Source organism: Phaseolus vulgaris, chromosome 2, assembly GCF_051622355.1.
Source record: "Phaseolus vulgaris cultivar YP4 chromosome 2, ASM5162235v1, whole genome shotgun sequence".
Lineage (NCBI taxonomy): Eukaryota > Viridiplantae > Streptophyta > Magnoliopsida > Fabales > Fabaceae > Phaseolus > Phaseolus vulgaris.
Genome location: NC_143499.1, coordinates 19,054,408 through 19,078,380, shown reverse-complemented (window position 1 = coordinate 19,078,380; position 23,973 = coordinate 19,054,408). Strand labels below are relative to the sequence as shown.

At 45.2% G+C, this 23,973-nt stretch overlaps 1 pseudogene; it reads left to right on the top strand.

The window, feature by feature from the left end:
- Positions 1–4,286: 4,286 nt before the first annotated feature.
- Positions 4,287–6,074, top strand: LOC150029039 (uncharacterized; annotated as a pseudogene).
- Positions 6,075–23,973: the final 17,899 nt, after the last annotated feature.

The window sequence follows — 23,973 nt, the reverse complement described above, 5'->3', positions numbered from 1 at the left end:
GGCCCAAGCCTAGACGATTCGACATCGACCGGGCCCTCTTGCTCGACATCGACCCGAGCCCAGATGGTAAGACATCAGGCTCGGGACCAGACAACTCGACATCAGCCCAGGCCCGTATGACTCAACATCGGTACGGGCCCGTACGACTTAACATCAGCCCGGGCCCGTACGCCTCGACATCGACCCGAGCCGTACGACTCGACATCACCTTGGGCCCGTTCGACTCGACATCAGTCCAGGCACATACAACTCAACATCAATCTGGCACCGTACGATTCGACATCGGCCTGGGCCCGTACGACTTGGTATCAACTCAGGCCCGTACGAATCGACATCTGCCCAGGCCCGTACGAATCGATATCGACACAGGCCCGCACGACTCGACATCGACCCGGGCCCGTACGACTTAACATTGGCCTGGGCCCGTACGACTTAACATTACCCCGGGCTCGCACAACTCGACATTGGCTCGAGCCCGTACGACTTAACATCGGCCCGGGCCCGTACGACTTAAGATTATCCTGGGCCCGTATGACTCGAGATCGACCCGGGCCCGTACGACTCTAGATCGGTCCGGGCCTGTATGACTCGAGATCGGCCCGGGCCTGTATGACTCGAGATCGGCCCAGGTCCGTTCGACTCTACATCGACCCGGGTTCGTACGACTCAACATCGACCCGGGCCCGTACGACTCGACATCGACTCGAGCCCGTATGATCGGAGACTGCCCAGGCCTGTACGACTCAACATCGACCTAGGCCCGTACGACTCGACATCGACCCGGGCCCGTACGACTCCACATCAACCCAGGCCCGTACAACTTAACATCGGCCCGGGCCCGTACAAATCGACATTGGCCCGGGCCCGTACGACTTGAGATAGGTCCCGACCCTTACGACTCAATATCAGCCCGGGCCGGTACGACTCAACATCGGCCTGTGTCCGCTCGGAATGACATCGGCCCGAGCCCGCTCGGATCGACATTGGCCCGAGTCTGCTCGATTCAACATCGGCCCGGGTCCGCTCGACTCAACATCAGTATGGGTCCGTGACAACGTCCCAAGGCCGCTTGAGATCGGCCCAGGCCCGAGCCCGCTCGACTCAACATCAGCCCGGGCCCGCTTGACTCGATGTTGACCTGGGCCCGCTCGGTGCAATATCGGCCTTGGCCCGCTCAGCTCGAAATCGGCCTCGGCCCGGACGACTCGACTTCGGTCCGGACACTCGACAACGACCCAGGCCCGAATGATTCAACATCGGTTCGGGCTTGCTCTGCTCGACATCGACCTGAATTGTCTTGGCTCAACTTGGATCGGGCCAAGTCAAAACCCAACCCAAAATGCAATTTGGATTATCCAAAAATGTATCTAATCCATATCCAATTAAATGGATTGGATTTAAAATCCAAAAATATGGATTTGAATTTAAGATAAATCCATTTAAATGGATTAAAACTAATATAGATTTGGATCCAATATGGATTGGATTGTGTAATTTGGATTTTTTCCCACCCTTACCACTAATGCTAAAGATATGGTAAATGTGAAAGTTTCTAATGATTGCAAGTGACAAAGTTATATAGCTTTTGAGTGAGTAAATAACGTTAAGGGCTTTAGCACTGTCTAATCTCAGTTGAGATGGAAAACTTTTGCATCAGGATTTGTTCAAACCATTATTTTGCCAGCTAAGTACTATGTGCTGTGATGTCTTTAGAGGTAGTGGTTCCATTTGTGTAGCTTGATTTATAAGACATTTATTGATGGATGTTTAAGGGTCCTGAGTGGTTCCAATTGTTGATGCTAGATTGTTGAATGCAGGGAGGGTACAAGAATACTAACCAGTTGTGTGTGGAGAGGTTCAGATGCAGCTTTATTTCAATGAAAGGTAAGAATGGGACATGGCCAAATCATTATCTGCAGACCCAATGCCAACATTTATGTGCCAGATTGTAAAGAAACAATGGTTACATCAAAGTTAAATCTTTTTTTAAACTTTATTGAAGTATTGAACCCCATCCACAACTTTATTTTGCTGTATTTACTGCATGTTTAGATTCAATGGTCAAAGTTGTTTTGAAATATCAGTTAATATAATTTTAAATAAATATTTAGAATAACACTGCATGGTTTTACGTAAATTTTCATATGTTTATTTTTAGAAAGTGAAATTTATTTAGTTCATGTTAATTTTGAATTATGACGACTATAAATAGATAATGCATTGGATGCATTTTTTTAAACTCCTTTGACTACTAAATTTAGAAATAAAAAAATACAATAACAATTTACTTCAAAATCAATTCTACAAAATTTAATTCAAAATTAATTTTACAAATCCGCACCCAAACACAAATTTAGTTTTCCATCAGGATGAGTTCTTCGCATGAAAATTCCCTGAAACTTAATTGACACTTCGATGAAGCTAAAAACAGAATCAATCATATTATCATGATAAATATGTTTCACTAATGAGAATTAGAACACCTGTTATCGCAATTTAATGAAGCAGTTTTTTAATACAAACTATAAATTTTATAATTTCGTCATATTAAATCTTCAGCTTTGATAAAAAAATGTTAGTAATGGAAACAAACTAGATTAAAAACTTAACAAATTACCAAATCCAATGACAATATAGAACAATGCCAAGCAGTTGCATAGTTATTAACTCTTTTCCCCACTTTCTAGCAAATTTGTTATCGTTAAGGATTCACCCTGCATGCCAACTTGAAGGGAAAATTTCAATGCAACTTCAACTGCTTAAAACAATGGGAGCAAACAGTTTAATTTGATTGCCCTGCCATGGTTACTAAAGGTGAGTTCAAATCAGCAATCTTGGCTCAAACAGAATGTTTAGGGGTGTACTAGAGCTAAAAATAAATAGGAGAGAATTTTGGAAGAAAATTACTAACAATGGTTTGGGGTGTTTAGTGTAGTGGAACTCATCCTTACTCTACTCTCAATTCTAGTCTATTGTGGTTTGAAAATAAGCTTAAACTGATTCTTTCCCCACTTTTCACTTACACATCTTTCCACCAAACATCAAGGTCTGAACAATTAAAACCTGTCCACCCCACTCCACTTTCACTCCCCACCCATTTTCTACTTTTCTAACCAAGCATGCCTTTAATTTCGTTTCACTGTGTTCTATTAAAGGACTCAAATCTTTTCTGAAGCATCGAGTACTTAGACTTTCCTATCGAGGCAAAAGTCCATGTTATAACGAAAACAACAAAAAAGGAATTAAGGACAGACGGATTTTGGTCATCATATCTCCGTATTAATGCTGATGTATCCATGCTAATTGAAGCACACCTTTCATCGGACTGTTCTCCACTGTACATAAAAAGATTGGTAAGAGTCTTATCTATGTTATTCATGAAGGATGATAGTGCAGTTTTCTTACTTTGTTTAAGATAAATTACAAAGTCCAATATCTAAATAGTCATCTAAAAATATTCATGATTGTTCCATCAGCATTAGCATATAGCACAACTAGGATATACCTCAAGAAGTTCTTGATCGATCCCCATAGAGAGTCAACTTTTTTTATTCCCTTGCTTGAACCATCGCCCCTTGGATCTTCCTCTTTGTGAATTCATTGATTTTTTTTTAGATATTCCTGGAAAGCAGTTAAAAGAGAATTCTGAACAATTTTTCTGGTTCAAATATGTTTAGGATAATTTTAACTTGTTATATATTTTTATTTTCAAAAAGTATCCGATTATAAAGAACTAATACCATTGTCACCAGAAGACAGTGGATCACTTTTGTTAGAAGCTAGGCAGGGAAAAAATTAAAGATGTGAACTTGCAAGATCATGCAATCCTGTGACTAGAATATATTGCAATTTTGACAGTAATGTTTCAAACAATGATTGTTATAACTTACCATGCAAACCAGCATTGTTAAAAATAGGCTCATCATTCAAATTTAAAGAATATCAACTTGCTAGCATTAAACTCAAAGCTGTCAGCCTTCATCAGTTTTATTTTAGCATTTGAATAGTCAATAATTATTATCTTTAATTCTAGTTTTGAATGTCATTTATACTATGATTTAAATGTAAATTATAGTATAGGTTTTATGATAGATAAGGTAGAATTTGAGAAGTCTATTGTAAGACTATTTAGAGAGATCGTACTCTTATTTGAAAAGCAGCAGTGAAATAAAATTAATTTATATTCTCTGTTCACAAATATCTTGCTCTGTTTTATTCCCTCAACACCAACAATTGGTATCAGAGCTATTTTCTTGAGGGATCTGTGAGGTTAGTAGAGTGCTCCAATGGAGGGAGGATCAAATTTTTCAGCAATGGCACCACCTGTCTTTGATGGAGACAATTATCAAATGTGGGCTGTTTGTATGTAGACCTACCTAGAAGCATTGGATTTATGGGAAGCTGTAGAAGATGAGTATGATATTCAGTCCCTTCCAGAAAACCCTACGGTGGCACAAATAAAATCACAGAAGGAAAAAAAGATGAAGAAATCAAAGGCAAAAGCATGTTTATTTGCAGGTGTATCTCCTATGGTATTCACAAGGATAATGTCCTTAAAGTCAGCAAAAGAAATCTGGGATTACCTCAAGACAGAATATGAAGGTGATGAGAGGATTCGTGGAATACAAACCCTGAATCTAATCAGAGAGTTTGAATTGCAGAAAATGAAGGAGTCGAAATCCGTAAAAGAGTATTCAGACAGACTTCTAAGCATTGCCAACAAAGTGAGGTTGCTTGGATCTATGTTAAAAGATTCAAGAATTGTAGAAAAACTGCTTGTAATAGTTCCAGAGAGGTTTGAAGCCACCATAACAACCCTGGAGAACACAAAGGACCTATCAAAGATTTCTCTTACAGAGCTCTTAAATGCTTTACAAGCACAAGAACAAAGGAGAGCCATGAGACAAGATGGAGCAGTAGAAGGAGCCTTACTAGTCAAACATGAAGGTGGCTGGAGAAACAAAGGTAGAAATTATCCTCCTTGTAAGCATTGCAACAAGTTAGGTCATCCACCGTTTAAGTGTTGGAGAAGACCTGATGCTAAGTGCAACAAGTGCAATCAACTTGGGCATGAAGCAATCATTTGTAGAAACCAAAGTGAGCAACACGATGTAGATGCTCAAATTGAAAATGAGGAGGAGGATGTACTTTTCATTGAAACTGGTTTTTGCAGCAATATTTCAAGTGCATCTTGGCTAATTGACAATGGTTGCACCAACCACATGACACATGACAAGGAACTCTTCAAGGAATTGAGAACTACTGATATTAAAAGGGTGATGATTGGAAATGGTGAACACCTTGCAGTAAAAGGAAAAGGCACAATAGCTATCACAAGCTATAAAGGTATAAAAATCATTACAGATGTTCTTTTTGTGCCAGAGATTGATCAAAATCTTTTGAGTGTTAGTCAATTGTTGGAAAAAGGCTATAAAGTGATGTTTGAAAATAAACATTGCTTAATCAAAGATGTTGATGACAGAGATTTGTTTAAAGTTGAAATGAAAGGAAAAAGTTTTGCTCTCAATCCAATGGAGGAGGAACACATGGCCTTTAAATCCAAAGAAAGTGTCACAGAAATTTATGAACCTGACTTGAAGAATAATATTCTTAGTATGGGACAATTATTGGAGAGTGTTCAAACAAAATTTGATAACCTGGAAAAAAGGTTTACAAAATTGGAAGAAAAATATGTTGATATGGAGAAAGACAAGGAAAGTAGAGTCAATCAAGTTCAAGAACTCCATTTGTTGCTTTTGGCACAAAAAGAAAAGGTGAATGAATTACAATTCAAATTAAAAGCCCCTTTTGGTTCATGTGTTTTACTTGAAAATAGTGGTTTTGATTTAGGAGAAGACCATAAATGGAATGGTGTTGAGACATCATCTGAAAGGGAAATATGGTATAATCATTATCTTCAAAGCTCATTGAAGTCAAAGTCTTTCTTAAATCCTTTTAATTCAAAGGGTGAAAGTGGAGAAAATTTTGTTTGGAAAATTAAAAGTAATTCAATTCAAAATTCTGCACGGATTGGTGCAATGAAGAAAATTGAAGTTGCTTCTAATCAAGGATAGTATGGTGACTACTGGAAAAATATAATATTGGAGGCAGTTGGGGTAAGGAAAAATATAAAATTGGAAGTGTGAGCTAATCTGAATGAAAAATATTAAAGGTTTGAGTTTAAGGGAGAATTTGTTAGCATTAAACTCAAAGCCGTCAGCCGTCATCAGTTTTATTTTACCATTTGAATAGCCAATAATTATTATCTTTAATTCTAGTTTTGAATGTCATTTATACTATGATTTAAATGTAAATTATAGTATAGGTTTTATAATAGAGAAGGTAGAATTTGAGAAGTCTATTGTAAGACTATTTAGAGAGATTGTACTCTTATTTGAAAAGCAGCAGTGAAATTAAAATTTATATTCTCTGTTCACAAATATCTTGCTCTGTTTTATCTCTCCTCTTTGTGAATTCATTGATTTTTTTTAGGTATTCCTGGAAAGCAGTTAAAAGAGAATTCTGAACAATTTTTCTGGTTCAAATATGTTCAGCATAATTTTAACCTGTTATATATTTTTATTTTAAAAAAGTATCCGATTATAAAGAACTAATACCATTGTCACCAGAAGACAGTGGATCCCTTTTGTTAGAAGCTAGGCAGGGAAAAAATTAAAGATGTGAACTTGCAAGATCATGCAATTCTGTGAGTAGAATATATTGCAATTCTGACAGCAATGCTTCAAACAATGATTGTTATAACTTACCATGCAGGTAAACCAGCATTGCTAAAAATAGGCTCATCGTTCAAATTTAAAGGATACCAACTTATAGTAAAGAAATAAGAAAAACAAGTGCCTTGCAAGCTTTTTCTTTTAAGATTTTTTTTTCACCTAATGAACAAGTGTCTTGCTAGCTTTTTCTATATATATAGATATGTATAGTGAATACAATAAAATTTAAACCTAAAATCTGATATAAACTATCTACACCGGGATTATAGTGCATTTAGATAACACACAGAAATGAATTCTACTCCATAAAGAAGGTGATATCCTAAAACAAAAGAAGCAACTATCTATTGTTTTGTCTTCATCATAAAAAATAGATAATGTTATCTTATCTTGAAACTAATCCAAACACTGTGACAGATTTGAAGAGGTAACATGCTGGGACTATATTAAAACAAGGTTAAATAATCTTAGATTTTATTTTATTTTTTGAATTTCTAAACATCTTTCTATTAATATAAATAAACTGTTCTACAACATGTGAAAACTCAAAAGAGATGGATATGATAGAGAAAATCAAAATAGAAAAAAGCTAACAGTGACTTCTTTATTAGTTAACTTTCCTAACACCTTTTTCCCATATATCTCTATGATGATTCTTTTACCCATACAACACCAGTTACCAGTAGAGAATTGTACCTTGGAATTTTAGGCTGCTCTGATTTTCAATTGGGAGGAGTCTTGGAGTTCCGTTGTATTTGGAACCCTAGAGTATCTATTTTGCAGCCTTTTTCTTATTTTTTTATCAGTAATAAATAAATAAAATTAAGAGAAATATTTTAGGGTATCCCAATGCATATATATATATATATATGATTTAGGGTTTAGGGTTTTTTGATTTCTATGTTCTAACAACACTCCCAATTTCTAGAGAATGGTCCGTGGTAGGAGAGGTAGGATGGGGGAGAAATCTGGGGGGAGATCGGTGGAACGTAAACAAAACTCTTCATCAAGTTCGTCCACCACGTTCTTTTTTTCTAACTTTCCAGATAGCCATGGTGAATATGAGATGCTCAAGCTGTTTCAGAGGTGGGCAAGGGTCAAAGAAGTGTTCATATCAAGGCGTCTGAATCGGTGGGGTAGAAGGTTTGGTTTTGTAAGATTTTTCAATATTGAAAATGTGGCGAGCTTGGAGAGGGATCTAGACAGTTGTTACATTGGTAATAGGAAGTTGTATGTTAACCTTCCTAGGTATCACAGAGATGGGTATGAACGTAAAGATGATGAGTCTAGGGAGTGGAAAGGGTTAGGAAGTGGCGGTGGAGATGTCTATCATAATGGGCTGAGGAAGGGAAAGGAGGTGTGGAGGGTGAAAAGAGGGAAGGAAGGTCATACGAATGACAAGGTTACTTAGTCATATGCAGATGTAGTTAGAAAACGTATACAAGACCAGTGGGAAGGCCCGAGCCTAACGACCAAAGCAATTACGCTGCCATGGATGACAAATAGCTTGGTTGGGCGCATGATAGCCGAGCTTAATTTCGAATTCCTACAGGAAGAGTGCTTTAAGGGAGGAATGAGCATGTTTATGGTAAGATATTTGGGGGATAATCTTGTCCTCATGACCCCTAAAGCTGCAGGAAGTATGGAAGACATTGTCAAGCTAAATAATGAATGGTTTCAGCGGTTTTTCGACGACATAAAACCGTGGTCAGCTTCATGTGTAGCAGGTTACAAAGTAGTGTGGGTTAAGTGTTATGGGTTACCTCTACCTTTGTGGAGCAAGGAGTGCTTCTCAAAAATTGTAGGGGAAGTTGCAACTTTGGTGGAGGTTGATGAAGCCACACTGGCGTGGGAATGCTTGGAGTATGCTCGGTTGCGGGTACGCTTGCTACAGTCATCAAAGGCAGAGATGTCGAAGAAGTTTCAGATTAATGGTGCTGTGGTTAATATTAACATAGTGGTGGAGGTGGTGACCTATGGGGGAGAAGGTCCAGTATGCAAATGCACCCTTAACCACGAAAGCTCGTCGGACAGTGTTTCGTCATCAGAAACCTTTGTCGAAAATACCATTTTTTCCGTTGACTCAGATAACCTAGAGGGTGGGGACGAAGGGGTGATCTGGAGGCGGCCGGAGAAGACGTACAGAGAGGTAAGGGATGGGTCAACGTCAGGTACGAAGGAAAGACGGGAAAAGGTAGGTTCAGACTGTGTGGAGGGTTTGCAGAAAAAGAAGGTTTTATCTTACTCAAGAAAGGAATTGAGTAAGCAGGTCCTACCTGTAGATGGGTCAGTTATGTCTGCAAAACAAAAAGTTTCTGATGCGTGTGATTTAATCCAAAAATCATTGGCTAACTTAGTAGAGTTGGTGGAGACATCAAGCAATTTGAACGATAGGCCCAAATCAATAGAGGCCCATCCCAACGATAGTTGCCAACAAGCCCATTTGGGAAATAAGGGTGATTGTGGGTCAGGGGAAGGAGTAGATGCGGATTTGGTTTGGAAAACGGAGTCCAGTGGTAGTCAATTGTTGGTATGTGAAAATATGAGTGATTTGTTTTCCACGATTGCAGGCAACAAAGAGAGTAAAATCACCGTTATGGTGGATGACGAATGTAAGGGAGTGAGAACAGAATATAAAGAAGTGTTGGCACAAGAAGGGTTAGAGGAAGAACAAGAAGGAACAGGTGAAGACTCTAGTATGGATAAGTCGCAACCCCCCTGCCCAGTAGGAAGGGAGGAAGGGGAAGAGGAAGGTAAATGCGGTGACGAGGTGGGTTTATGCAATTCTGAGTTAGAAGGAAGCGTCCCAGGAACCATAACATCAACAAAGCAAGTAATTGAGATTACAGAGGAGATAAGGATGAAACCGACTCTGAATTTGCAATGCTCGTTGGCTGCGGAGGAGACGAGTTTCGGAAGTAGGTGCGAAACACCCATCCGCCGGAGAAAGATAAGAGGGATCCATCACTTGGTGGAGCCAAGTACCCATCCAAGGAGGCCTGTACGATTGAGTAAGAAGTCGGCGCAAGTAAGGAAGAATTTGCTTGCTAAAGAAGGTTCGTTATCCATGTCAATTTCTGATGGGGATATTGGTAATTGCAATTCTCGTTTTCGGGATAATGGAATCAGGGAGGAACCGTTAAGTTATGGAATCAAGGAAAACAGATTGGGCTACAATGCCGTGGGGACGAAGAGGAGGTGATTCAAGAGTATCAATGTATGGAAGACAGAGATTTGGAGTTTATGAAGAGCATAGCGGGGGGTAATCTGAAGGGTTTTTTATGTTGATTTTTAATTTAAATATAAGAGGACTGGGGGAGGCGTAAAAGTAAGATATCTGAGGAGGTGTATATCATCAGAGGAAGTCGAATTTGTGTGCCTTCAGGAAACAAAGACAGTAGAAGTCACAGATGCTAGGTGTTTTTCGCTGTGGGGGGACAACAACATTGGATGGATTCATAATGAAGGGGTTAATGGAAGTGGAAGTCTTTTGTCGATGTGGCATAAAGAAACTTTCATCTATGAGAGTCACTCCACAGGTAAGGGTTACATAGCTACTTTGGGAATTCATGTGAAAACAACCCAAAGGTGTTGTGTGGTAAATGTTTATGCAGCATGCAACTTGAGAGAAAAGAAAATTCTCTGGGAGGAACTTTCAAGACTCAAAGTAGCTTCCCAGATCGAAGTGTGGTGCTTTTGTGGAGATTTCAATGCAATTCGAAGTAGGTCTGAAAGGAAAGGGGTAGACAGGGGGAACTTCACCAGTGAGATAAAGGACTTTAATGACTTTATAGAGTCAAACTTGTTATTAGATGTGCCTATTGTGGGGAAGAAATATACATGGTTTAAAGCAAACGGTATGGCGAAGAGCAGGATTGATAGAGTCTTAGTCTCAGAGGAGTGGCTGCAGAGATGGCCTATGTGTAAGCAATATGTCCAACGAAGGGAAGTTTCAGATCACTGTGCTTTGATGATTAAATGTCTAGATAAGGATTGGGGTCCCAAACCGTTCAGATCAATTGATGCTTGGTGGCTAGAGAGTGGTTTTCCGGGGATGGTAGAGGAGAAGTGGAGGTCTTATGAGGGTCAAGGAAATGGTATAAAAGTGCTTAAGGAGAAGTTTAAACTTCTTAAAGCGGATTTAAAAATTTGGAATAAGGATGTGTTTGGGAATTTAAATTCTACCAAGCAGTCTATTTTGCAGGATATTGAGAATCTGGATTGTCAGGACAGTCACAGATGTTTAGAGGAGAGGCAGAGGAAGCTTAGATTAGATTTGGTAAGAAGGCTTTGGGAGAATGATGCAAAGATTGAATCTCTTCTACGTCAAAAGGCTAGAACCAATTGGCTTAGATATGGTGACTCATGCACTAGGTTCTTTCATTCGTCATTAAGATGGAGGAGACTAAGGAATGAAGTGAAGGGTGTGGAGGTAGGGGGTTTATGGTGCGAGGAACCATGCATAGTTCGGCTTGAAGCAAAGAAGTTGTTTGAATTCAGGTTTAAAGCAACGAAAGACTTTGGGGTGAGGCTTTATGCAGTTGAGTTTAAATCCTTATCACTAGATGTAAGTCTGAGCATGATTGAGGCCTTTAGTGAGGAAGAAATTAAGGAAGCGGTTTGGCAATGTGAGGGTACGAAGAGTCCGGGCCCTGATGGTTTTAATTTCAATTTCATTAAGAAGAGCTGGAATAGTCTTAAAACCGATTTTGTAGCAGCGTTGGAATGCTTCCATGAAACAGGCGTTATCCCGAAGGGGTGCAATGCTTCATTCATAGCATTAGTACCTAAAATACGGGATCCTTGTAATCTCAATCAGTATAGGCCCATCTCTTTAGTGGGAGCTATTTACAAAGTCATCTCAAAAGTTTTAGCTGGGAGAATAAAGAAAATTCTACCTGCTCTTGGCAAATGAGGTGATTGAGGACATTAGAAGGAGGAGAAAGAGGGGCCTATGCCTGAAGGTAGATTTTGAAAAAGCATATGATTCTGTCCGATGGGACTTTTTGTATGACATGCTCAGTAGGTTGGGTTTCCACAGTGTATGGATAAAATGGATTAGGGGATGTTTGGAATCAGCCACAATATCGGTGCTTGTTAATGGGAGTCCCACGGAGGAGTTTCAACCCATGAGAGGGTTAAGGCAGGGCGATCCCATGGCACCTTTTCTTTTTATAGTGGTGGCGGAAGGCCTAGCTGGCCTTGTACGACAAGCAATGAAAGCTAATCTTATGTCTGGAGTTAAGGTGGGAAACAAGGAGGTAGAGGTGTCTTTTCTTCAGTTTGCAGATGACACCCTCTTTTTCTGTGAGGAATCATGGAGTAATGTCGTAATAATGAAGTCCATCTTAAGGGGGTTTGAGTTAGCTTCTGGTCTAAAGATCAACTTCCATAAATCAAGGCTAGCAGGTGTGAATGTGCAACCTAACAATCTTCTTTGTTATTCGAAGTTTTTGAATTGTAACCAGTCGGGAACACCTTTCAAATACCTGGGTTTAGAAGTGGGGGCGAACCCAAGGAAGAAATCTTTTTGGGAACCAGTGATAAATAAGCTCAAAACAAGGTTAAGTATGTGGAAGGGGCGGTTTTTATCAATGGCAGGAAGGACGTGTGTTATCAAGTCTGTTCTCAATACAATACCTCTTTTCTATCTCTCGGTTTTCAAAGCGCCAGAGTCAATCTATAAAAGCATCATTAGTGTACCGCCCTGGTGGTCGGGTATGATGACGTGGCACCCTGCTACAGTGTAGGCGTGTTGACAAGGCGCCAGGTTGGCAGTTAGGAAGGAAGTCGGGAGGCATGTGTAGTCGCCGATTGTTGAGTTGGCGTGTTCCGACTTCCAGTTTACCAGAATAGGCGATCGCCAGGTTGAGGATGGAGTCGCCAGATGCAGACTCAGGCGACCAAGCAGTCGGAGATCGCCAGAACAAGCACATCGCCGAAGATGAAGGAGAAGTAGATTATGAAGGCGGCCGGTGAGACCACAGGGAAGGTGTATGAAGGCCCTAACTCGCCAGTTTCAGTAGAGATCGCACTCCTAAGTTAGCTATGCACTGGGCAGTACCATGCATAGGTAACTTAGCCAAAATGAGAGTAGAAGCAGCGCCAAGTCAGTAAGCCTCCGGATGATGGCACGTGTACAGTTGGATACGAGCCACGTGTCCAAGTCTGTAACTGCCAGGAGAGAGAAAATCACCAGGTATATAAGAGCTCTTAACGAACTTTCTGAGGTACGCACGTTCAGTTCATACACTTTATGCATGCGAGTGACAGAGCTGTTGTGAGAGAGAGTTTTTGCACGGTTCTAGTTCTTAGTATTTGGTGATACCGTCACTGACTTGAGCGTCGGAGTGCGATCGGCCGCAGCGGCGCCGTGTCGTTCCTTTGCAGGTTCTTGAAGTAGATCCAGAGGAGGAACGAAGGTGATAAGCGGTGCGCACGTCGATCCTTTGACGAGGCACTCTCTAGCGCTCCGGTCAACAGGCAGAGGATCATCAGGCGCCCACCGTGGGGCCGTGTAAAACGTGCTCCCATCCACAGCGTGAGTTCGTGTAAGTTTTCGAGGTTTTTTGCGCGGTTGTGTGCTGGTGCAACCGTCGTTTGCAGCTTCTTTGAGTTTCGTTCGGTGAGTTTGTGTTTTGTACCGATTGTTTGGCTTTCAATCGGTGGAGTGAGGTCTTTGGTTGCTTGCGCGCAATCTGTCCGGTGGAGGTTCGAGTTCTTTTGTGGTTTTCTGCGAAGGTTTGCGGTGTTCTTGGTTTCTTGCGCAGTTAATTTAGTTTTCTCCGATTGATCGCTGTTTCGATCGTGGTTGAAGTGTTGTTTGCTGTATTCCTGTGGTTCGCTGAAGTTAATGAGAAAGATGAGAAGCAATCGTTCCAGTCCCGTGGCTCCCGTCGCTGCTGAAGGCGACACCGCCATGACCATGGCGCAAATGGCAGAGATGATGCGCTCGTTGCAGGCGACTGTGGAAGCCTCGCGTGTGGAGCAGGCAAGGATACATGAGGACCTGGTCGCCTCCCGCGCCAGGAATGAGGAGCTCAGCAAGGTAGCTGAGGAGCTGCGTCGAGCTCTTCAGGAGCAGCAGGGACGTTCTTCTGCTGAAGAGGTGGCACCGTCGACGCCACCTCGTGTGTTCCCAATGCCTTTTATTCAGGCGATTACCGACACGCCAATTCCCACGAGCGTGGTCCCGGTTAAAGCTGTTTTTACCGGCGTGGAGGATCCAGAAGCTCATCTGACCACGTTCCACACACAGATGATGCTGTCGGGAGGGTCGGACGCCGTCTACTGCAAGATGTTCGTGAGTACGCTCCAAGGAACGGCGATGGAGTGGTTTGTGAGCCTGCCTAATGGCCACATAACCAATTTTCAGCAATTCTCGAAAATCTTTGTCGAGCAGTACATTGTGAACAAGGCACCACCCAGGGTGTCCTATGACCTGTTTGATATAAGGCAGTACCATGGGGAGTCCCTCAGAGACTACCTCAATCGCTTCGGAGCGCAGATGGTCAGATCGCCGGCCAAGGATGAAGAAATGCTGGTCTATGCCTTCAAGAAGGGCGTGCAGCCAGGGCCATTCTGCGAGGCCTTGATCAGGGCTCATCCAGCGACGTTTGCTGAAGTCAGGAGACTTGCGGTGGCCCACATCGCCGACGAGAGTGAAGTCGCCGAGAAGAGAGGCAGCGTGGCTCCCGCCAGGCCGCGCGCCCAGACCAGGATCCAGCCACAGAGGGTGCTGGAAACGGCGGCGGCGGCCAGAAAAGACCAAAGGACTCGCTATCCTTACGATAGGAGAAATAAGGGAAGAAGCCAAGCGCGCCAACCACCAGCACGCCAACAACCAGCACACCGAGAGTACAATCGCCCGCCTAAGCACAAATTCGTCATGGGACTAGCGGACCTGATCGCTATCCCTAACATATCTGCTAGATTGAAGGCGCCCGAGAAGGTGGGCGACAAGGTGCTGGGGTCAAAACCGGATGCCTGGTGCGAGTTCCACCAGTGCTTTGGCCACAACCTGGACTCGTGTTTGTCTTTAGGATACCAGCTCGACGATCTGGTTAAGAGCGGGTTCCTAAACGACTATCTGCTGGACAGAAGGACCGGAGGAGCGTCGAGTTCCCAGCCAGCAGGTGGAGAAGCCCAGCAACACGAGATGCCTATCCATGGGGAGATCCACACCATTGCAGGGGGTTTCTCGGGTGGTGGATGCACCGCATCGCAGAGGAAAAAGTACGCGTGATCGGTAATGGCCGTGGACATGTTTGAAGATCACTCGCCGGAAGTGGACATTACGTTCACCAAGCAGGATCTTCGAGACGTTATGCCTCATGACAACGATCCCATTGTTATTTCGTTGATCACGGCGGGAAGGAAGGTCCACAGAGTTCTGGTGGACCAAGGAAGCTCGGCAGACGTGATGTTCTGGCCGACTTTCACGCAGCTGGAATTGCCCCTTGACCAGCTAAGGCCCTATGGAGGATGCTTGTATGGGTTCGCTGGCGACCAGGTGGAGGTCAGGGGGTACATTGAGCTGAGAACCACGTTTACAGATGAGGCTGGGTCGAGGACGGAGAAAATCAAGTACCTCATCGTAAATGCCCCCTCAGCGTATAACATCCTGTTGGGAAGGCCCACTCTTAACAGGATAGGTGCCATTCCGTCGACACGGCACATGAAGGTGAAGTTGCCATCGATGGAAGGGGTGGTGATCACGATAAAGTCTGATCAGAAAGAAGCGAAAAGGTGCTATGAGAATAGCCTGAAGAATAAAAGGTTAGTGAGCTATGTTACAACCACCCCACCCCCCGGTGTGAAGCCCAGACCGCCGGTAACAGAGGAGGCCGCCAGAAGGGACGTAGAGATGATAGACGCAGAGCTGGGGGAGAGGAATGCTGGCCTGGAGGAGGAAGAGGCGCGGAATCGCCCCGAGGAGGCGAGAGAACTGGGAATCGCCAAGGCGGTGATCGCTAGAGAATCCAGGCCCAAACGTGTCGAGCAGTGGCTCGAAAAGGAGATCGGAGGGAAAATCTTCAAGCTGGGAAGATCTCTGGAGGTCGATCTCCAAGACCAGATCGCCAAGGTGATTGAGCGGCATCTGGACGCGTTTGCATGGTCTGCCTCGGACATGCCCGGGATTGATCCCGACTTTCTGTGCCATCATCTGGCAATGGACAACATGGTGAGACCAGTGCGACAAAGGAGAAGGAAATTCAACGAGGAAAGGAGGCAGGCGATCAGGGACGAAACCCAGAAGCTCCTCGCCGCAGGCCACATCAGGGAAGTCCAGTACCCTGAATGGTTGGCGAATGTCGTACTAGTGAAGAAGAGCAACGGGAAATGGCGCATGTGCGTCGATTTCACCGATCTGAATAAAGCTTGCCCAAAGGATTCATATCCTTTACCAAGCATTGATGCCCTGGTTGATAGTGCTGCAGGGTGCAAGCTGCTGAGTTTCCTGGACGCCTTCTTGGGCTATAATCAGATCAAGATGCATCCCATGGATGAAGAAAAAACAGCCTTCATGACGGAGAGGTCGTGCTACTGCTATAAGGTGATGCCCTTTGGGCTGAAGAACGCGGGGGCCACATACCAGAGGTTGATGGATCGAGTACTTGCACCAATGCTGGGAAGGAACGTGCAAGCTTACGTTGATGACATGGTCGTGACCTCGCAGGAGAAAAGCAAGCACGTTGCAGACTTGGAAGAATTGTTCACGACGATCGCCAAGTTCAAGTTGAAGCTCAACCCGGAGAAATGCATTTTCGGCGTGGAGGCTGGAAAATTTTTGGGTTTTCTCTTAACTGAGAGAGGAATAGAAGCTAACCCGGACAAGTGTGCCGCCATCTTGGCGATGAGAAGCCGGGCTACGGTGAAAGAGGTTCAGCAGCTGACAGGTCGGATGACAGCCCTATCTCGCTTCGTGTCAGCTAGCGGAGAAAAGGGGCATCCCTATTTTCAGTGTCTGCGGCGCAATAACAAGTTCGCTTGGACGAAAGAGTGCGAGGAAGCTTTCGTCAAGCTGAAGGAGTATCTGGCGAGCCCGCCGGTTCTGTGCAAACCGCTGGCGGGAATCCCTCTCAGGTTGTACTTCGCTGTGACTGAAAGGGCGGTGAGTGCGGTGCTCGCCCAGGATCAAGATCAGGCTCAGAAGCCTATTTATTTTGTGAGCAAGGTGCTGCAGGGCCCAGAAACGAGATATCAGGCCCTTGAGAAGGCTGCGCTGGCTGTGGTGTTTTCGGTGAGGAGGTTGCGCCACTACTTCCACAGCTTCACAATACTGGTGATGACTGACCTGCCCATCCAGAAGGTCTTGAAGAAACCTGACGTTGCGGGAAGAATGGTAAAATGGGCAGTGGAGTTGTCAGAATTTGACATTAAGTATGAGCCCCGAGGCCCGATCAAGGGGCAAATCTTTGCAGATTTTGTAGTCGAGCTCTCATCAGAGGCGACACGGGTTGAAGGAGATGACTTCCGTTGGGTACTCTCGGTGGATGGATCGTCGAACCAGCAGGGTAGCGGTGCTGGAGTCATATTGGAAGGACCCAACGGCGTGCTGATCGAACAATCGTTGAGATTTGCCTTCAAAGCCAGCAACAATCAAGCAGAGTACGAGGCGCTGATCGCCGGGATTCTGCTTGCCAAGGAGATGGGAGCTAGGGTGCTGATGGCTAAGAGTGACTCGCTGCTAGTCACGGGGCAAGTAACAGGCGAGTTCCAGGCTAAAGATCCACAAATGGCGGCTTACTTGGCGTATGTGCAGGAATTGAAGAGTTCCTTTGCCTCTTTTGAAGTGGTACATGTGCCCCGAGAACAGAATGCCCGAGCTGACTTGCTTGCTAAGCTCGCCAGCTCAGGCAAGGGGGGTAGGCAGAGGACGGTGATTCAAGAAACTCTGAAGACGCCGAGGGCGTTTGTAGCAGATCACCTGGTCCTTCAGATAAACAAGTCGACGGAGAAAGCAGCGAGAAGCCATAAGTCTTTGACGCAGGAAACTCTGAGATCGCCGAGAATCAGAGCATGCCGAGGAGAGAAGGTGGACGTGATGCAGGTCTGCGCCACCCATGAGCCAGACACTTGGATAACACAGTACAAGCGGTGCTTGGCGGATGGCCTCCTCCCGCTGGATCCAACAGAAGCTAGGAAGGTAAAGAAAAATTCCAGCAAGTATACATTGATTGATGGTGATCTGTACAGGTTTGGGTTCACTCACCCACTCCTGGAATGTATAAACGGCGAGAAGTGCACGAGAATTATGGCAGAGCTCCATGAAGGGATATGTGGAAGTCACGTCGGGGGTCGAGCTCTGGCCGCGAGGACTCTCCGTGCAGGCTACTATTGGCCATCCGTGAGAGAAGATTGCAAGAAGTATGCCCAGTGCTGCAAACAATGCCAGCAGCACGCCGATTGGCATAAGGCACCTCCCGAGGAGTTGAAGTCGATCTATAGCCCTTGGCCCTTTCATACTTGGGGAATCGACATCCTGGGACCTTTCCCGCTGGCGATCAGGCAGATGAAGTACTTGGTGGTGGCGATTGAGTATTTCACCAAGTGGATCGAAGCAGAACCAGTGGCCCAGATCACCGCACACAAGATCGAAGGTTTTGTATGGAGGAACATTGTGTGCCGGTTTGGAGTGCCTAAGCGCCTGGTGTCAGATAATGGGACGCAGTTTGCAAGCCACCTGTTGAAGAAGCTTTGCGAATGGGTTGGAATTCAACAAGTGTTTGCATCCGTCGAGCACCCTCAGACGAATGGCCAGGTGGAATCAGCTAATCGGGTGTTGTTGAGAGGTTTGAAGAGAAGGCTTGAGAAAGCCAAGGGAGGTTGGGTTGAAGAGGTGCCCCGTATAGTCTGGGCGTACCACACCACCGAGCAGTCAGGAACCCATGAAACCCCGTTTAGCTTGGTCTATGGGTGTGATGCCATGATTCCGGTGGAGATCCAGGAAAGCTCGCCAAGATTCCAGAACTTCGTAGAGGAAGACTCGAATGAAGAAAGAAGGCTGAACCTGGATCTGCTGGATGAAGTCAGGGAGGAGGCAAGGCTGAAGGCTGAGGCGGTGAAGAGAAGGGTCGAGCGAAGGTACAACTCAAAGGTGATGCCAAGGCAGTTTAGAGAAGGCGATCTGGTGATGAGGAAGGCCCACCAGTACGAGATGGAGAATAAACTATCACCCAAGTGGACTGGACCGTTCAGAATAACCGAGGCACTCGGGAACGGAGCCTACCGCTTAGAGACGCTGGAAGGAGGGGCGATCCCTCGTACCTGGAACGCCACACACCTGAAGTTGTACTATAGTTGAGAGCTTTGTAAGTAAAGACAAACACAAATGTTACATTACAGTGTCTCTGTTAAAACAGTTTCAAGGGGGCACTCTTTTTTCCCTAAGGAGGGTTTTTAATGAGGCCACCCAATAAAAGAAGAGTTTTCGAAGTATAAGGTGTTTTCAGATTGCATATGTGATATTTTCAAAAGTTTTGAAGAAAGACCTTGTCATTTGTACATGATTTAAGGCAAGAAAAGACGTATCGCGTGCTTTCTAAAAGATTTTAAGTCCTCATCGTTTTTTTTCGGCGATCGGAGGCACCAGTTAAGTTTTCAAAGTCCTCATCGTCTTTCGGCGATCGGAGGCACCAGATGAAAGGCCCTCAGTGCATCCAGGGGGGAGGAGATGTACACCCTGGGCAAGTTGAGGCACCATATAAAGTCCTTATCGCCGTTACGCGAGCTAAGGCAAGTTAAAGACCTCCTCGCCGTTGAGCGAGTGCAGGCGAGAAAGAGAAAGGCCCTCAGTGCATCCAGGGGGGAGGAGATGTACACCATGGGCAAGTTGAGGCACCATATAAAGTCCTTATCGCCGTTACGCGAGCTAAGGCCAGTTAAAGACCTCCTCGCCGTTGAGCGAGTGCAGGCGAGAAAGAGAAAGGCCCTCAGTGCATCCAGGGGGGAGGAGATGTACACCCTGGGCAATTTGAGGCACCATATAAAGTCCTTATCGCCGTTGTGCGAACTAAGGCCCACTAAAGACCTTCTCGCCGATGAGCGAGTTCAGGCGAGTGAAAGTCCTTCTCGCCGATGAGCGAGTTCAGGCGAGTCGAAGACCTTCTCGCTTACATGCGAGCGTAGGCAAGATAAAATCCTTCTCGTCTTGAACGAGTTCAGGTGTGGCGAAGAGGGTGGAAGAAGTTGAAAGGTGGCTAAGGTAGGTTCGAAGAGAACGCCTAGTCAGCCGGTCTTTTGCTCTGAAGTTCAAGGGGGCAAAGGAAGATCCCAAAGGGCGTTTCTACCCCAGATAAAGAAACGATTGCCAAAGCACGGGGCCAGGAAAAGCTGGCGTTGCCGAGAGATCTTGGCGATCAGGAAAAGTTCAAACACGGCGAGAAGATTGAAAGACTTGTTTGATAAAGCAGGTCGAGTGGGACGTTGTTTGAACCGATGATTGAGTTACAGTTTGTTGCTTGGAAGCTGTTCTTATGATCAGGTTAGTGCCTCAAGAGCACAAGTTGTTTGAAGCGATTATTGCTTAAGTTTGAATCGACTCAAGGCAGTTACGTCAAAGGCCGCATTTGCAAAATCGCTAAGTTAGAATCGACAAAGTTAAACATACAAAGAAGGCTAAAGCGCTCAAAAGAAGTCAGAAGAAAGAATATCCAAGTCTTGTGATTAAAATAAGCGTCTGTTCAAAGCACATATGCAAGAGTTTTTACAAGGTAAATACAAGTGAATTTATAAAGAAGCAGATGGGGTGGAGTTGGTTGAGCCTTCGGCGGGAACGACCTTTCCATCTACTACTTCGTTGTTTAACGACACCATGCTGAGGTCGAGATCAGGGAATAGGCATGCGAATTGCTCCCGAGCGGCTTCGAATCCAGCAGTCAAAATCTAAGCAGAATTTAGCTTAAGCTCTTCAAATTGTCCTTGAAGCTCTTCAACCTGTTTCTTGAGCTCCTTGTTCTGCTGCCCCTGCTCTTCAACCTGTTTTTGGAGTTGATTGTTGGTCTCTTGAGCATGGAGAAGGTCGTCAGTAACCTTCTTGGATTCTGTTTGAGCTTGGGCCAACTCGGCAGCCATCTTCCCTTTCTCCTTGTTTGCCTCGGCGAGATCAGCCATGGCGTCGTCTCTCGCTTTCTCTACTTGCCCAAGTAGCTTCTCGCGGTCGATTGACCTTTGCTCCAGTTTTTGTACCTTATCGGCATTAGCTTGAATGTGAGCCTCCAGGTCGCTCGCCTTGGTGCGCAGAGGCACGATTTTGCTTTCTAGCTCAACTTTCTCTTGGGCAAGTTCATGGACTTTGCGGCGAAGGTCAGCAGCTTCCTTGCGCGCCAGCCTAAGCTCGGTACTCAGGGCATCCTCTACTCGAGAGTGTTCCATTTCCGCGAGCGTCAGGCTGAATGACACCTTCTCCACCTCAACCTTCATAGTGTTATTTTCGGTCTTGAGGTTGTAGAGATCGTCTTGAAGCCGCCTGGTGGAGCTCTCCACAGCCCTCGTTATGATCGATGGGATATCCTCTGCAATGGTTTTGAGTTTGGCGGTCAGAGGTTCCCACATCCTTGTGACTTCAAGGGAAAGGTTGGATGCCTGGAGAGGCGCCAGGGGGGCTTGTGGAGGGTTCTCGCCGCCACCTTCCTTAGCAGGATTTTCAGTGTTTGCTTCCTGGCGTGGCAACGCAACCGGGGACTAGGTAATTAGAATTGGAGAGGTGTGAGCAACCTCATCCCCGGTCGGAACGTTCTCTGCAGCTGAAGCGTTTGAAGGAGTGATGTGATTCCAATAGCCACATAGAACAAGATTCTTGACACTTTGAGGAATCACCTTGAGCTGGAAAATGTAGAGGCACTTTCTTAGAAGTTGGATCATGGTTCTAAGATCAAGAACTCACCAATAACAAGTACCAAATCCCAAACTCATTTGGTTGAACCAAATATTGTCAAATTGAATCAACATAGGCAAAAGAAAAGAAGAGACCGAACAGAAATTGAAACAAAAAACAAAAGAGCCGAACAGATTTAAGAACAAATGGAAAATAGATGCTGGAAAAAGGAATAGCCGAACCAAAACATGCTCAAGAACACAAGACAACAAGAGTAATTGAAAGAGAAGAAAGGAAGGAGAAGAGAATGCTCATGAAGATGGAAGATAGGTTGGATGATCACGCCACTAGAAGTATGGATGCTCCTAGATGAGTGTGGAAGCCGCCACTTGAGGAAACCATGGTCCTTCAAGATAAGACTAGAGTAGAAGCTCAAAAGCTCTCCAAAGGCTCACTCCAATTTTGAGTATAGTTTCTTTAGATAAAATTCAAATCTGAAATTTACAAGGAAGGCACCTCTATTTATAGCCCAAGGTGCTGAAAATTGAAAGCTAAACAATTCAAAATTCCCTCCAAAAGCTATCTAGAACCGGCGCTAATTGCCTAAGCAAGGAAGGTGTGATCCCTTCCTTCACTTTGGCACCCCCTATTCTACTCCTACACCTATCTACTAATACACCCCCCTAAAGCTCCTAACTAAAACCTAAAAAGATGCTATAACAAAAGAGGTTTCTAAGGTTTCCCTCTAAGCACCTTCAACTAAAGACACTACAAAAAGAGAAAATAAATGTCCTCTAGCTCCCAAGGCTTTGAACATGCTTCTTGTAATCCTTTGAGGTGGACTTTGACCTCTATGGGCGTCCTCCATTTGTGCCTCCATCTCTTCTTGAGCTTGATGAGTGGCCTCCATGTTCTCTTGGGCTTGATCTCCATCAAGGAGGGCCCCCTCCAGCTGAGATATGGGGCGTAGAGGCACTTGGGGGGTCCTCCAGGAAGTTTGGCTCTTGAGCCTCAGTTGCTGGTGGCGCAGTGGCCAGTGGAGTTGCTTGGACTGGTGGTGAAGGGGCTGGTGGTGTTGGCGATGAGGGAGGTGGAGCAGGTGTTGATGGTGGTGTTGAAGCTGGAAGAGGGGGTGGGGCAGGTGATGAAGGTGGTGCCACCCTTTTCCTCTTTGTAACGAGGCCATCCTCAGTGACCTCGTCGTCCTCTTCCTCCTCCTCTTGGACGACTTGGGGGGCTTTCCGTTTTGGCCTCTTAAGGACCAGTTTCTTTCGCTGGGTGGGTTCCTTGGGCGGTGATCGCCCATGAACGATAGCCTTCTCGACCGCCGAGTTGGGAACCGTCTGGGAACCGGTCGCCAACCCGTGGTTTCGGGCGAGCGCCTTTAAGTCGGTGAGCATGTTTTTACCCAACATAGTATCTGCATGAAACGAAAATGCATGAATTAGCTCAGAGAAGAAAGAGATGGGTGTATGAGGCAAAAAAAAAAAAACAGCAAAACAGGTATATGCAGAAAAGGTAAAACCAAAGTCTTGTGCGTATCGCACAAGACGCCCAGAAACAGTATCAGAAGCAATATCAAAACAAGAGTGTAGCACCCTAACCTATTTGGAATTCTAGCTGGTCCTCAAAGAATTCGAAGGAGATCAGGGTGGGGGTCAGGAATGTTATGTTGGCATCCGACACCCTCTTCCAGAATAGGCAGAGGTCTCGGTCCAAAGCTCCCATGCTATCAGGACTTCTGGGCCTCCTGAAGCAACTTTTGGACTCCTTTTTCCCCTTGTCCACCCAGTACAAGGGGAAACCGTCGAGAAGGGAAGTGTCTTTATCGTTTGCGCGAACCTGGATGAACTTTCCCTTCCAGTCCTTGTATGATTGCTGGAAGATGGTAAAAATGGATCTCCCAGCAATGGCATTCAGGCTGACCCACAGGCGGTCTCCTGGGTGTTTGCCCTCAAAAAGGAACAAAAACACGTCCACCGACGCAGGCAGCCCCAGGTGGTCGCACGTTATTTGAAAGGCTCGAACAAACGCCCAGCTGTTGGGGTGAAGCTGGGCGGCAGCAATGTTGAGCTCGGTCAAGAGTTCCCTCTCGAATCGGGTGAGGGGAAATCTGAGTTTGACTTTCTTGAAGAAAGTTGTGTAAACAAAGCAAAAGGGCCCGTCGGCGCTCACTTTGTCATCAGCGCATACTGGCAGAGCGGCGGGGCAAGGCAGCACCATCATCCTTTCATCGTGCTCCTTGTGAAACGATTGATAGGCCTCATCCCCCTTTGTCAACCGCAGAACTGCTCCCGCAGTGTTCACCGACGAGGTCTCCTTTAGGAGGGTCGGGGTGGCCCAAGGGTATAGTGATTTGAAGTCTGGCAGAGGCACGGGGGCTCCTCCAGCATTTGGTGGAGTCGCCTGGGCCAGAGCAGT